Here is a 14,571-nt window from a genome sequence, read left to right on the forward strand (position 1 = left end):
AGTCCGGCGCCGGCGCTGCAGGGTCGGGAGCGGCTGGGAAAGTTGCACTTTCTGGCCTGAAAAGTTGGGAAGGGGAAAGCAAGGGGGAGACCCAGAGCGGGGGGGGGGCAAGGGGGAGGGGGGGGTTCAGTGGGCAAGTTGGGGTAGGGTTAAGCAAGGGGTGCGGGGCAGAGGACAGGGTGGTGCAAGGGGGATACAAGGGACGTGGATGGCAGGGAAGGTGCTGGGAGATCCCGGGAGCGCGGGGTGCAATAGGGGAGAGCCTAGGGGTGTTGTGCAGGGGGATAAGGGCTGCGTTGTGGGGCGAGGTGGGTAGTGGCTGATTGCCCCTCTGTACCATGTGGACAGAACAGCCTCTTATTTTTCCCATGCTGGTGTGTGTCTGATTCCCCCAGAGATGGAGAAGTTGGTGGCAAAAAGAGAAGAGACCAGCCCAACAATGGCTGTGTGTACTGGGGCCCCTGTGGGCCAGGGGCTGAAGTGCTTGGGCTGTTCTATAAACTCTCATGGTGATAATTTTATCCATTTTAAATTCCCCTTCCCCTGAAAATAATCCTGTTCGAAGGGAAACCCCTTACTACGTATGCACTCGGCCTCTGTGGAGGGGGTCTGCTCTCTCTCCCCACAATGCTCCGATATTACTGCTGCACAAGGAGAGATGAGGAACTTCTGTGATGCTCAAGCACAGATCTGATCTTGGGAGCAGAGCGCTGGGGGGGATGGGGAAAGCAGGGACAGGTTAGATTCAGGAGATGGCACACAGTGAGTTAGAATCAGGCGTTCCCCTATAATGCAGTAGCTCCTGTGGGAAATAATGTGCAGCTGGAAAGAGAACACTGCAGAAGAGGGCTGGCCTGACCATCATACTTACTGTTCTTGGCTTTCTTCTCGGTTTATTTAATGTTTGCTCCCATTTTCCCCTCACACTCAGAGGCAATGTTAAGAAACATTTCTTGCTGAATTTGGGGAAACTTGCTTTTAACTCAGCTCCTGCTGAGGCATGGGAGCTGTTGGAAGGCAGTTAGCTCCTAAGGGAGTCAGATGTATTGGGGATACAGTACAGAAGAGGAGTTGTGTATAGAAAATGGGGTATGGTGGGATAAGGATGGCACGTGGTGGGGGAGGAGGTGTATTTGTCGGCTAAAATTGCAATTGGGTTACTTAGCACCTTTATTAATGCTGTTGTGTATTGTCATAAGAAGGTATTTCTGTGAACTTATGATTAAAGCTCAGGACTGGGAGTCAGAACATCTGAATTCTTGCCCTAACTTTTCCCTGGACTTCCTGTGTTTGACTGTAGGTCAATCACTTATGGCTTGATTTGGAAAGATACTGAGTGCTCACAGCTGCCACTGACTTCAACAAAAAATCAGGCCCTTCTCTCTGCCTCTGCCTACACCTAATCCTTACCTTTACCATTACTGTTGGTAAACCCTTCTTTGATGGAAGGTTTTATGTAAATGCAAGCTGTTGTTGTTTTTGTATGTTTAGTTGCTATATTGAACCTTTTGAGGCCCTTCTCTGCAATTATACTGGGTAATTACTGCCAAAGAGGAGGATACAAACAAGCTCTTTAGATATGGATCACAAGGACAAATTTACAACTCTCAAGACTTTAATTTATTTTAAAAGTGATGCATGTCAACTTAAAAATCATGTTTTAAACAGATATTTCATTACCTGTGCTGCTAATAGCCCCACAGATTATTAAAAGAGAGAGAATTTTAAAAATGTAATGTACTTGTCATGGGTTTATGCTTCTTGTTTCCTTTTTGCATATTTCTTAGCTTGATAATGCAAAATAATTGCCATGTTAGCTTCTTCTTATAGATGCTTTCACTTTTGCAGTCTTAGTCCTGCAGTGAGTGTTTAGGTTGCAACAGTATAGGCAGAGTTTGTGGCGAGGGACTAGGATATTCACAGCAAATTCACCTTTTGCTGCAGATTGATGCTCCAGTAGCCAAGCTTCCTTTTAAACAAACTATTTCTAGCCCTTATGGTTGCAAAGACAACCTTGTAAACATCCCACAGTATTTTTGCCAGCAAGTTAAAGAAGTATGGGCTGGATGAATGGACTATAAAGATGGATAGAAAGCTGGCTAGATTGTCGGGCTCAACAGGTAGTAATCAATGGCTCCATGTCTAGTTGGCAGCCGGTATCAAGTGGAGTGCCCCAAGGGTCGGTCCTGGGACCGGTTTTGTTCAATATCTTCATAAATGATCTGGAGGATGGTGTGGATTGCACCCTCAGCAAGTTCGCAGATGACACTAAACTGGGAGGAGAGGCAGGTACGCTGGAGGGTAGGGACAGGATACAGAGGGCCCTAGACAAATTAGAGGATCGGGCCAAAAGAAATCTGATGAGGTTCAACAAGGACAAGTGCAGAGTCCTGCACTTAGGACGGAAGAATCCAATGCACCGCTACAGACTAGGGACCGAATGGCTCGGCAGCAGTTCTGCAGAAAAGGACCTAGGGGTTACAGTGGATGAGAAGCTGGATATGAGTCAACAGTGTGCCGTTGTTGCCAAGAAGGCCAATGGCATTTTGGGATGTATAAGTAGGGGCATTGCCAGCAGATCGAGGGACGTGATCGTTCCCCTCTATTCGACACTGGTGAGGCCTCATCTGGAGTACTGTGTACAGTTTTGGGCCCCACACTACAAGAAGGATGTGGAAAAATTGGAAAGAGTCCAGCAGAGGGCAACAAAAATGATTAGGGGACTGGAACACATGAGTTATGAGGAGAGGCTGAGGGAACTGGGATTGTTTAGTCTACGGAAGAGAAGAATGAGGGGGGATTTGATAGCTGCTTTCAACTACCTGAAAGGGGGTTCCAAAGAGGATGGCTCTAGACTGTTCTCAGTGGTAGCAGATGACAGAACAAGGAGTAATGGTCTCAAGTTGCAGTGGGGGAGGTTTCGGTTGGATATTAGGAAAAACTTTTTCACTAGGAGGGTGGTGAAACACTGGAATGTGTTACCTAGGGAGGCGGTGGAATCTCCTTCCTTAGAAGTTTTTAAGGTCAGGCTTGACAAAGCCCTGGCTGGGATGATTTAATTGGGGATTGGTCCTGCTTTGAGCAGGGAGTTGGACTAGATGACCTCCTGAGGTCCCTTCCAACCCTGATGTTCTATGATTCTATGAACAGAATGTAAGCAGCACAACAGCATTTGCCTGATTCAGACAACTTGAAACAATAGCTCAGAAGTGTGAAATGTCCCATTCATCTTAGTGAGGTGTTAACTCTGAAACCTACAGTCAACATCAACATATCAATATTAACTTAGTTCACTGTTGATTATTGTAGCAGAAATACCTAGCGAGTGTGTTTATCCCACAAGTTCCTACACTGTCCCCCTGAGTGCCAGAAGTAAAGTTCTCTCTGCCTAGTTTCCAAATCCTTCGGTCTCCCCATGACAGCTGTGATACAGTTATGCATTATCAATTTTAAAAAATAAATCGGCAGCACATTTGAAAAAAGGAAGTGTGGGAACAGCACAGCTCATAAGGAATTATTCTGGGGAAGTTCTATGGCCTGTGTTACATGGGAGGTCAGACTACATGATTGCATTGGTCCCTTTTGGCCTCGGAATCTGTTGTCAAAGTTTGACTCAGACTCTCAATTTATCAGACCACTCTGTTTTATTAGCAAAGCTGCTCTGCTAATATATTTAGAAGTGAGCCCCCCGAGTGGGGCTTGTGTCTCTTAATTTATACAGTTTTTTGGAGAACAAGTTACAGAGAAGTTACAGACAAAAGAAGAAAAAGATTTTAGTCACCACCCTTCGAAATTCCTGAGACCAGTCACGTATCTTCAATTACCTGCCACCCTTAACAATCTCCTTTAACAGCTTCCAGTTAACTTAACTAATTGCCCTTCACACCTTCCATTCTGATGCCTGCTTCTTAGACGTGCTGGCTCTATCTTAATTGCTTCTCCATTCAAAAGCTAACTGTCCCTACGTGTGCTCCCTCAGATACTTTGTAACATGTTTTGGCATGCCCTCTCATATACAATGTATCCAGCATGTCCCCTTATACAACGTTGTACTTATACAATGTTATACTTCCACACTGTGAATCTATGAAAACAGCACTGAAACTGCTGCACTGATTGTATGATTCAATTTCATATGTGATTCAGTAAAAACCTCCATTTAAAATGGACTGCAAGGGATTGCTTGTATAAAAACAATTGTAGAAACCTTTCTGTCTCACTTGGGTTTTACAAAATCTCGTATTTATGTAGTTTCACAGTTGGGCTAGTTTAAGTTAAGTTTCCCATTAATTTTCTGTATTGCAAGAATATCCTCAGATTTATTGTTCTGTGAAAAGAACAGAGGTACTTGTCAGATCAACCAAAACCAAGTGCGAGGTGAGTGATAGTGGTTTTGAGTGTTATAACTAAGACACAAGGGCTGGCACTTCAGTTTATTGATATGGTGCTAATGTTGTTAATAAGAGGGTTTCACAAAAATCCTCCACTTCACCTGTGATAAAACCTGAGTTAGCAGAGTGCAGATGCTGGCTGAGAGAGGTGAGAGATGAAGGAATCTATTCATTTGGTTTTGCATTTGCACAAACTGACGTTTTAGCCAGATCCAATGTAGGAAGCAGCAACACTGGGCAAGGAAACTTAGCTTAAGTGCCTTTTCTGGAGGTGTTTATACTGTGTTCCTCAACACTTCAGTACAGAGCATATAGACAGTACAATATGGTGTTTCGTTCTTGAAGTGGGTGGTGGTAGAGGTGAAGACCTTGGTGCTGGGGGGAATATATGCTGTATCTTTAATACGTGTCATTATGAGCAACCTAGTCCATTCCAAAGGTGAAAGTTTACCTCATCAGAACAATTTTTACGAGCCTTCAGAACAAGTAATCTCAGGAAGGACTGGTTTAGCAGCATCCAGAAGGATGACCCCATCAGAGAAGGGGAAATTGTCCCATCCTTTCTTCAGCACATCCTAGCTTTCTCCCTAGAACCCTCTGTAAGGAGTGTTCCAACTTTTGTTTCATAAGAGCTACAATAGGCAGTTGGAAGAAATACAGACTTGTTCCTTTGTTTGAAATGTTTCTCTTCAAACACTACGGAAAGAAAAAGTACAGGTATGTGTTCTTGGTGCAGGAAAAGGCAGTCAACTCCTCACTCTCATTTGCACTCCCCAGCAGACTGTGTGCTGAAACCTTCTGTCCAAGTCCCTCTCTGGCTGTCCCACTAGATTTTCCTGTTCTCTCAGAATAAATTTTTTGTGCTATTTTACAGTCAGTTCAGTGTTCCTTAGTGGAGGACCATCGTACCAGGAGAAACTTTAAAACTGCACTTGGTCATCTTGCTATACTTCCGAGACTCATTTTCTGCAGTGTGTGTGCAATAAGGCAGGGGACTCTGGTCTCTGTTGAGGAGAGGGTTAATTTTAGCTCATCATCTCCTTCTCCTGGTACAGGTGTTTATGGGACGGTCATAGAACAGGGGTAATCAATTATTTTTTGTCCAGGTCCGAATTTCTTGGTCAAGATATAGCTAAGGTCCAGACTTCAGAGAAAATAACAAAAAAAATAAGTAAATACAAAGATTTTGGGGGCCGTTCAAAAGCATCTGGTGGTCCAGATTTGGTCCACAGTCCACCTATTGACTACTCCTGTCAAAGAGTGTCTGTCTGGGTGCTACTTTGGAAGATTTGGCTCTGCATCTGGTAGGAATTGGTCTGAAAGCAACCTTAAGTTTATTGAATACTTGTGTGATCAGGGTTCCAGGTGAGTCACACTGTGGTTATTCAGTTAGGGCAAACTGCAAAGAATGGGACAGACAATCCCCAAAGCTGGTGGATATTTCAATACTTAGATTTACCAAGCCAGTGCAAAACAGCTTCTACTCTACCTTACTGGTTGCCCAGAAGCCAAAAGACAGTTCCCTTATAGTAACCCAGCCTTGGGCTTCCACCCAGACACCTAAGTCAAATATGATGATTACTGAAAATCTTATTCATCATATAAGAAAGTTCTACCAATCCTAAAAGATCAGACACATTACCTCCCAAGTTAATGAATATTCTAAGATTTTACCTAAATACACGCTTACAGCCAATTCTTATTAACTAAACTGAAATTTATTAAAAAAAGACAAGAGAAAGTGTATTGGCTAAAAGATCAGTATACATACAGACATAAGTACAGTTCTGAGCTCAGTTTCATAGTAGAGATGTTTCAGAGTAGCAGCCGTGTTAGTCTGTATTCACAAAAAGAAAAGGCGTACTTGTGGCACCTTAGAGACTAACTAATTTATTTGAGCATAACCTTTCGTGAGCTTTTCTTTATAGTAGAGATGGTGAGCTTTGTAGTTGCAAAGAGTTCTTTCAGAATTAGTGCATAGGTTATAGTCCAATGTTCATGTCCAGGGTGACCCAGGTGGGACTGGAGATCTCAGTCTTACGACTCAAGCTTCCCCTGTATAACGCATCAGGCTGATCTGAGATCAGCACCCAAGAGACTTTTGTACAGTTCCAAGTCTTTTCTTGACAGCACAGAGTCCTTAGGTGAACAACAGGCAATTGTCCTTTGAAGTAGAGCTATTTCCTAAACATCAGCGGTAATTAGCTACACAGATTAGCATAAGGCAATTGCCTGTTTTCCACCATTCACGGGTGATTTTCTATACATTTCAAAGAGAGATCAATACAGTGATAGCACTATATTTACAAAAAGAAAAGGAGTACTTGTGGCACCTTAGAGACTAACAAATTTGTTTGAGCAAAAGCTTTCATGAGCTACAGTAGATGATCTTGTCAACTGCTGGAAATGGCCCACCTTGATTATCACTACAAAAGGTTTTTTCTAGAAATGCATCCGATGAAGTGAGCTGTAGCTCACGAAAGCTTATGTTCAAATAAATGTGTTAGTCTCTAAGGTGCCACAAGTACTCCTTTTTTTTTTTTTGCGGATACAGACTAACATGGCTGCTACTCTGAAACCTGTAACTATATTTACAGTTCATTTAAATTTTAAGATCTCCTTTTGATCTCTGAATTAGCAGAATACAGCATAGACAGGAACTGTTTCATTACATTGTTAACCTCTAACAATATATATGTAAACACACAAAACCACAAACGTTATCTACCGGTATGTCCCTAAAGGTTGTATTTGGGTCACTTATCCTGCAGAATGCTTAACCCTTTCTGGCCATGTGTCACAACTTGTTTTGGGGCTATGTTAAACAAATTTTGCTGATGTTCCAAACACTTGGGCCCATCAATAAAGAATCTTGAGGGATAGATCTTGCTGTCTTAGTGAGACTCTGGTCCCTGAAGTAAGATGCACATAGGCAGACACTTGAACCTGGGCAGAAATCCCCTATCTATAAACAAACTGAAACTGATTCCACTCTCTTTTTCTCTAAACTGAAAGAAATGCAGAAAGCAAACATTGGGCATAGATGGTGACAAGTGAACTGGATTTTTAAAATTCTGTTACATCTAAGGTGCTGTGTTCAATATCTGAAATATTTGTTTGACAACATGTAAACTTTTAGTTACATTGTGCTGAGGCGTAATACTTTTGCCTTAAGTCCCCTAAATGTGAATCTAAATTGAAGAAACTGTCTTTGCAACAGTAGCAATGGAAAGATCCCTCTTTGTTGGATGAAGTATGTGAAGGGTGTAAACAGGAGGCAGGGGAAATATTTAGCGAGATACATAGGTTTTATAACTAAGATCAAGAAGAAGATATTAAGAAAAGGGAAAGTTTAGCCTGAACATCAGAAAAAACTTCCTGACAGTGAGATGTAGTAGGCTGTCATCCGGTCTCCCAAGGGAAGGTTAGGAGCCCCATTGTTCAGGACTCTGAAAGCTAGATAGAGAAACACTAAAACATATACTAGAACTATCCTGCATTGGCCCCAAAGAGGTGGAATAGACTAAATCATCTTGTTCATCTCTAACGCCTATGATTCTTTAAAAGGAAAAAAAGGCATTAAGCTTAGTATTTCTGTTCATTTATGATATATCTTATGATAAAATTGCAGCAATAGTGTCAGTTAAAAGGACTGTCAAGTTGTTTTTAAGAAGCACAATAGGAATGTTTGATTGATATATTTTAAATTCCTTTGAAAGGAGTTTTTCCTTTGGATGTAAAGGGTATCACTGAAGCATTTGTAACTCAAACGTTACAGCACTGGATTCATGTCTGGTAATTCTGAAGGTGGAAGTGACTAATAGCTGGGGAGTCCGCTTTCATTGTCCGTGCTGAGAAAAATACAAAAAGGAATCTAAGAGCATTAAATATTGAAAAGTAAATTACATTTCTAAGGCCTGCCCACACAGTTTTTTGTACCAATTTAACTGTGTCCGTTGGGGTGTGTGTGTGTTTTATACTGATATTGTTAAAGCAGCAGTACCCTGGTGTGGGTGCAGATTTATCACTATAAAGGTCCTTATGCTGATCTAGTTTATTCCCCTGTTGAGCTATATTCAGCAGAAGCACCTTTATACAGGTATAACTGCATCCACCCTAGAGAGTTGTACTACTTTTAACAATATGTTTCTAATCTAAACCAATATATTTAAAGTGGTATACAAAGTGTGTGTAGACCATCCTTAAAATTCTCTGACTTCTAATAACCCAAGCACCTGGTCCTTTGAAATTTAATACTGAACATTGTCTCTTCCATGGGACTATTCATGGCAATGAACACTATTTGTAGTATTGTTTGCAAGATCACCCTGAATTGGTGTTAAAGACAGGCAGAGAGGTTTTTTTGGGATGACTTTTTTTTAAACCTTTAAAAATGGAGAGCGTAATGGAGAATGCCCTTTGAAACTCCTGTTTTGTTTATAACTCTCACCATTTTCATCAGAAAAGAAAAGGAGTACTTGTGGCACCTTAGAGACTAACCAATTTATTAGAGCATAAGCTTTCGTGAGCTACAGCTCACTTCATCAGATGCATATCGTGGAAACTGCAGCAGACTTTATATATACACAGAGAATATGAAACAATACCTCCTCCCACCCCACTGTCCTGCTGGTAATAGCTTATCTAAAGTGATCATCAGGTGGGCCATTTCCAGCACAAATCCAGGTTTTCTCACCCTCCACCCCCCCACACAAATTCACTCTCCTGCTGGTGATAGCCCATCCAAAGTGACAACTCTTTACACAATGTGCATGACAATCAAGTTGGGCTATTTCCTGCACAAATCCAGGTTTTCTCACATCCCCCCCACCCCCATACACACACAAACTCACTCTCCTGCTGGTAATAGCTCATCCAAACTGACCACTCTTCAAGTTTAAATCCAAGTTAAACCAGAACATCTGGGGGGGGGGGGGAGGAAAAAACAAGAGGAAACAGGCTACCTTGCATAATGACTTAGCCACTCCCAGTCTCTATTTAAGCCTAAATTAATAGTATCCAATTTGCAAATGAATTCCAATTCAGCAGTTTCTCGCTGGAGTCTGGATTTGAAGTTTTTTTGTTTTAAGATAGCGACCTTCATGTCTGTGATTGTGTGACCAGAGAGATTGAAGTGTTCTCCGACTGGTTTATGAATGTTATAATTCTTGACATCTGATTTGTGTCCATTTATTCTTTTACGTAGAGACTGTCCAGTTTGACCAATGTACATGGCAGAGGGGCATTGCTGGCACATGATGGCATATATCACATTGGTGGATGTGCAGGTGAACGAGCCTCTGATAGTGTGGCTGATGTTATTAGGCCCTGTGATGGTGTCCCCTGAATAGATATGTGGGCACAATTGGCAACGGGCTTTGTTGCAAGGATAAGTTCCTGGGTTAGTGGTTTTTCATCAGAAGTTTTTCATACTTTAATTTGGAGCAAGGATGGCTGTGTTTAAAATGTAAAATGAGTCAAACAATTGTACGCTTTTCTTGGCATTCACTTATCTCAAAGCCAGCTTCATTCCGTTCTTCATACTGAAAATGTAACTCCGTGTGAGCGAGGAACAATTGTTTTGCCCTGTTTGAAGAAACTGGGATTTGATATGCTGTAACTGAAGTTATGAAGGCTTGGAAACTGTGTGCTAATAATATCTAGCATGTTCATTTCCTTATTGAGTCAAGGACAACATGCAGGGTATTATTTATATGTACTGTATTTGAGAGCACTTTGGAAAAATTCTGTCAGGCAGCTGGGATACTTCTCTTCATGAGTGAGGGGAACTTCACCAGCAAAGTATTCAGAATAAGCTTGCATTTAAAATAAAACCAAGTTTCTAGCCTGTAGGATAGTGTCAAAGTTTGACTCAGACTCACAATTTATCAGACCACTCTGTTTTATTAGCAAAGCTGCTCTGCTAATATATTTAGAAGTAAGCCCCCTGAGTGGGGCTTGTGTCTTTTAATTTATACAGTTTTTTGGAGAACAAGTTACAGGGAAGTTACAGACAAAAGAAGAAAAAGATTTTAGTCACCACCCTTCGAAATTCCTGAGACCAGTCACGTATCTTCAATTACCTGCCACCCTTAACAATCTCCTTTAACAGCTTCCAGTTAACTTAACTAATTGCCCTTCACACCTTCCATTCTGATGCCTGCTTCTTAGACGTGCTGGCTCTATCTTAATTGCTTCTCCATTCAAAAGCTAACTGTCCCTACGTGTGCTCCCTCAGATACTTTGTAACATGTTTTGGCATGCCCTCTCATATACAATGTATCCAGCATGTCCCCTTATACAACGTTGTACTTATACAATGTTATACTTCCACACTGTGAATCTATGAAAACAGCACTGAAACTGCTGCACTGATTGTATGATTCAATTTCATATGTGATTCAGTAAAAACCTCCATTTAAAATGGACTGCAAGGGATTGCTTGTATAAAAACAATTGTAGAAACCTTTCTGTCTCACTTGGGTTTTACAAAATCTCGTATTTATGTAGTTTCACAGTTGGGCTAGTTTAAGTTAAGTTTCCCATTAATTTTCTGTATTGCAAGAATATCCTCAGATTTATTGTTCTGTGAAAAGAACAGAGGTACTTGTCAGATCAACCAAAACCAAGTGCGAGGTGAGTGATAGTGGTTTTGAGTGTTATAACTAAGACACAAGGGCTGGCACTTCAGTTTATTGATATGGTGCTAATGTTGTTAATAAGAGGGTTTCACAAAAATCCTCCACTTCACCTGTGATAAAACCTGAGTTAGCAGAGTGCAGATGCTGGCTGAGAGAGGTGAGAGATGAAGGAATCTATTCATTTGGTTTTGCATTTGCACAAACTGACGTTTTAGCCAGATCCAATGTAGGAAGCAGCAACACTGGGCAAGGAAACTTAGCTTAAGTGCCTTTTCTGGAGGTGTTTATACTGTGTTCCTCAACACTTCAGTACAGAGCATATAGACAGTACAATATGGTGTTTCGTTCTTGAAGTGGGTGGTGGTAGAGGTGAAGACCTTGGTGCTGGGGGGAATATATGCTGTATCTTTAATACGTGTCATTATGAGCAACCTAGTCCATTCCAAAGGTGAAAGTTTACCTCATCAGAACAATTTTTACGAGCCTTCAGAACAAGTAATCTCAGGAAGGACTGGTTTAGCAGCATCCAGAAGGATGACCCCATCAGAGAAGGGGAAATTGTCCCATCCTTTCTTCAGCACATCCTAGCTTTCTCCCTAGAACCCTCTGTAAGGAGTGTTCCAACTTTTGTTTCATAAGAGCTACAATAGGCAGTTGGAAGAAATACAGACTTGTTCCTTTGTTTGAAATGTTTCTCTTCAAACACTACGGAAAGAAAAAGTACAGGTATGTGTTCTTGGTGCAGGAAAAGGCAGTCAACTCCTCACTCTCATTTGCACTCCCCAGCAGACTGTGTGCTGAAACCTTCTGTCCAAGTCCCTCTCTGGCTGTCCCACTAGATTTTCCTGTTCTCTCAGAATAAATTTTTTGTGCTATTTTACAGTCAGTTCAGTGTTCCTTAGTGGAGGACCATCGTACCAGGAGAAACTTTAAAACTGCACTTGGTCATCTTGCTATACTTCCGAGACTCATTTTCTGCAGTGTGTGTGCAATAAGGCAGGGGACTCTGGTCTCTGTTGAGGAGAGGGTTAATTTTAGCTCATCATCTCCTTCTCCTGGTACAGGTGTTTATGGGACGGTCATAGAACAGGGGTAATCAATTATTTTTTGTCCAGGTCCGAATTTCTTGGTCAAGATATAGCTAAGGTCCAGACTTCAGAGAAAATAACAAAAAAAATAAGTAAATACAAAGATTTTGGGGGCCGTTCAAAAGCATCTGGTGGTCCAGATTTGGTCCACAGTCCACCTATTGACTACTCCTGTCAAAGAGTGTCTGTCTGGGTGCTACTTTGGAAGATTTGGCTCTGCATCTGGTAGGAATTGGTCTGAAAGCAACCTTAAGTTTATTGAATACTTGTGTGATCAGGGTTCCAGGTGAGTCACACTGTGGTTATTCAGTTAGGGCAAACTGCAAAGAATGGGACAGACAATCCCCAAAGCTGGTGGATATTTCAATACTTAGATTTACCAAGCCAGTGCAAAACAGCTTCTACTCTACCTTACTGGTTGCCCAGAAGCCAAAAGACAGTTCCCTTATAGTAACCCAGCCTTGGGCTTCCACCCAGACACCTAAGTCAAATATGATGATTACTGAAAATCTTATTCATCATATAAGAAAGTTCTACCAATCCTAAAAGATCAGACACATTACCTCCCAAGTTAATGAATATTCTAAGATTTTACCTAAATACACGCTTACAGCCAATTCTTATTAACTAAACTGAAATTTATTAAAAAAAGACAAGAGAAAGTGTATTGGCTAAAAGATCAGTATACATACAGACATAAGTACAGTTCTGAGCTCAGTTTCATAGTAGAGATGTTTCAGAGTAGCAGCCGTGTTAGTCTGTATTCACAAAAAGAAAAGGCGTACTTGTGGCACCTTAGAGACTAACTAATTTATTTGAGCATAACCTTTCGTGAGCTTTTCTTTATAGTAGAGATGGTGAGCTTTGTAGTTGCAAAGAGTTCTTTCAGAATTAGTGCATAGGTTATAGTCCAATGTTCATGTCCAGGGTGACCCAGGTGGGACTGGAGATCTCAGTCTTACGACTCAAGCTTCCCCTGTATAACGCATCAGGCTGATCTGAGATCAGCACCCAAGAGACTTTTGTACAGTTCCAAGTCTTTTCTTGACAGCACAGAGTCCTTAGGTGAACAACAGGCAATTGTCCTTTGAAGTAGAGCTATTTCCTAAACATCAGCGGTAATTAGCTACACAGATTAGCATAAGGCAATTGCCTGTTTTCCACCATTCACGGGTGATTTTCTATACATTTCAAAGAGAGATCAATACAGTGATAGCACTATATTTACAAAAAGAAAAGGAGTACTTGTGGCACCTTAGAGACTAACAAATTTGTTTGAGCAAAAGCTTTCATGAGCTACAGTAGATGATCTTGTCAACTGCTGGAAATGGCCCACCTTGATTATCACTACAAAAGGTTTTTTCTAGAAATGCATCCGATGAAGTGAGCTGTAGCTCACGAAAGCTTATGTTCAAATAAATGTGTTAGTCTCTAAGGTGCCACAAGTACTCCTTTTTTTTTTTTTGCGGATACAGACTAACATGGCTGCTACTCTGAAACCTGTAACTATATTTACAGTTCATTTAAATTTTAAGATCTCCTTTTGATCTCTGAATTAGCAGAATACAGCATAGACAGGAACTGTTTCATTACATTGTTAACCTCTAACAATATATATGTAAACACACAAAACCACAAACGTTATCTACCGGTATGTCCCTAAAGGTTGTATTTGGGTCACTTATCCTGCAGAATGCTTAACCCTTTCTGGCCATGTGTCACAACTTGTTTTGGGGCTATGTTAAACAAATTTTGCTGATGTTCCAAACACTTGGGCCCATCAATAAAGAATCTTGAGGGATAGATCTTGCTGTCTTAGTGAGACTCTGGTCCCTGAAGTAAGATGCACATAGGCAGACACTTGAACCTGGGCAGAAATCCCCTATCTATAAACAAACTGAAACTGATTCCACTCTCTTTTTCTCTAAACTGAAAGAAATGCAGAAAGCAAACATTGGGCATAGATGGTGACAAGTGAACTGGATTTTTAAAATTCTGTTACATCTAAGGTGCTGTGTTCAATATCTGAAATATTTGTTTGACAACATGTAAACTTTTAGTTACATTGTGCTGAGGCGTAATACTTTTGCCTTAAGTCCCCTAAATGTGAATCTAAATTGAAGAAACTGTCTTTGCAACAGTAGCAATGGAAAGATCCCTCTTTGTTGGATGAAGTATGTGAAGGGTGTAAACAGGAGGCAGGGGAAATATTTAGCGAGATACATAGGTTTTATAACTAAGATCAAGAAGAAGATATTAAGAAAAGGGAAAGTTTAGCCTGAACATCAGAAAAAACTTCCTGACAGTGAGATGTAGTAGGCTGTCATCCGGTCTCCCAAGGGAAGGTTAGGAGCCCCATTGTTCAGGACTCTGAAAGCTAGATAGAGAAACACTAAAACATATACTAGAACTATCCTGCATTGGCCCCAAAGAGGTGGAATAGACTAAATC

The 14,571-nt window shown here is 41.2% G+C and overlaps 1 protein-coding gene across 5 annotated transcripts in view; it reads left to right on the forward strand.

The window, feature by feature from the left end:
* Nucleotides 1–14,571, forward strand: part of TSPAN9 (tetraspanin 9) — a 275,804-nt gene that overhangs the window by 377 nt on the left and 260,856 nt on the right. The window lies entirely within an intron of this gene.

The sequence above is a fragment of the Lepidochelys kempii genome, chromosome 1 (genome assembly GCF_965140285.1).
Source record: "Lepidochelys kempii isolate rLepKem1 chromosome 1, rLepKem1.hap1, whole genome shotgun sequence".
Lineage (NCBI taxonomy): Eukaryota > Metazoa > Chordata > Testudines > Cheloniidae > Lepidochelys > Lepidochelys kempii.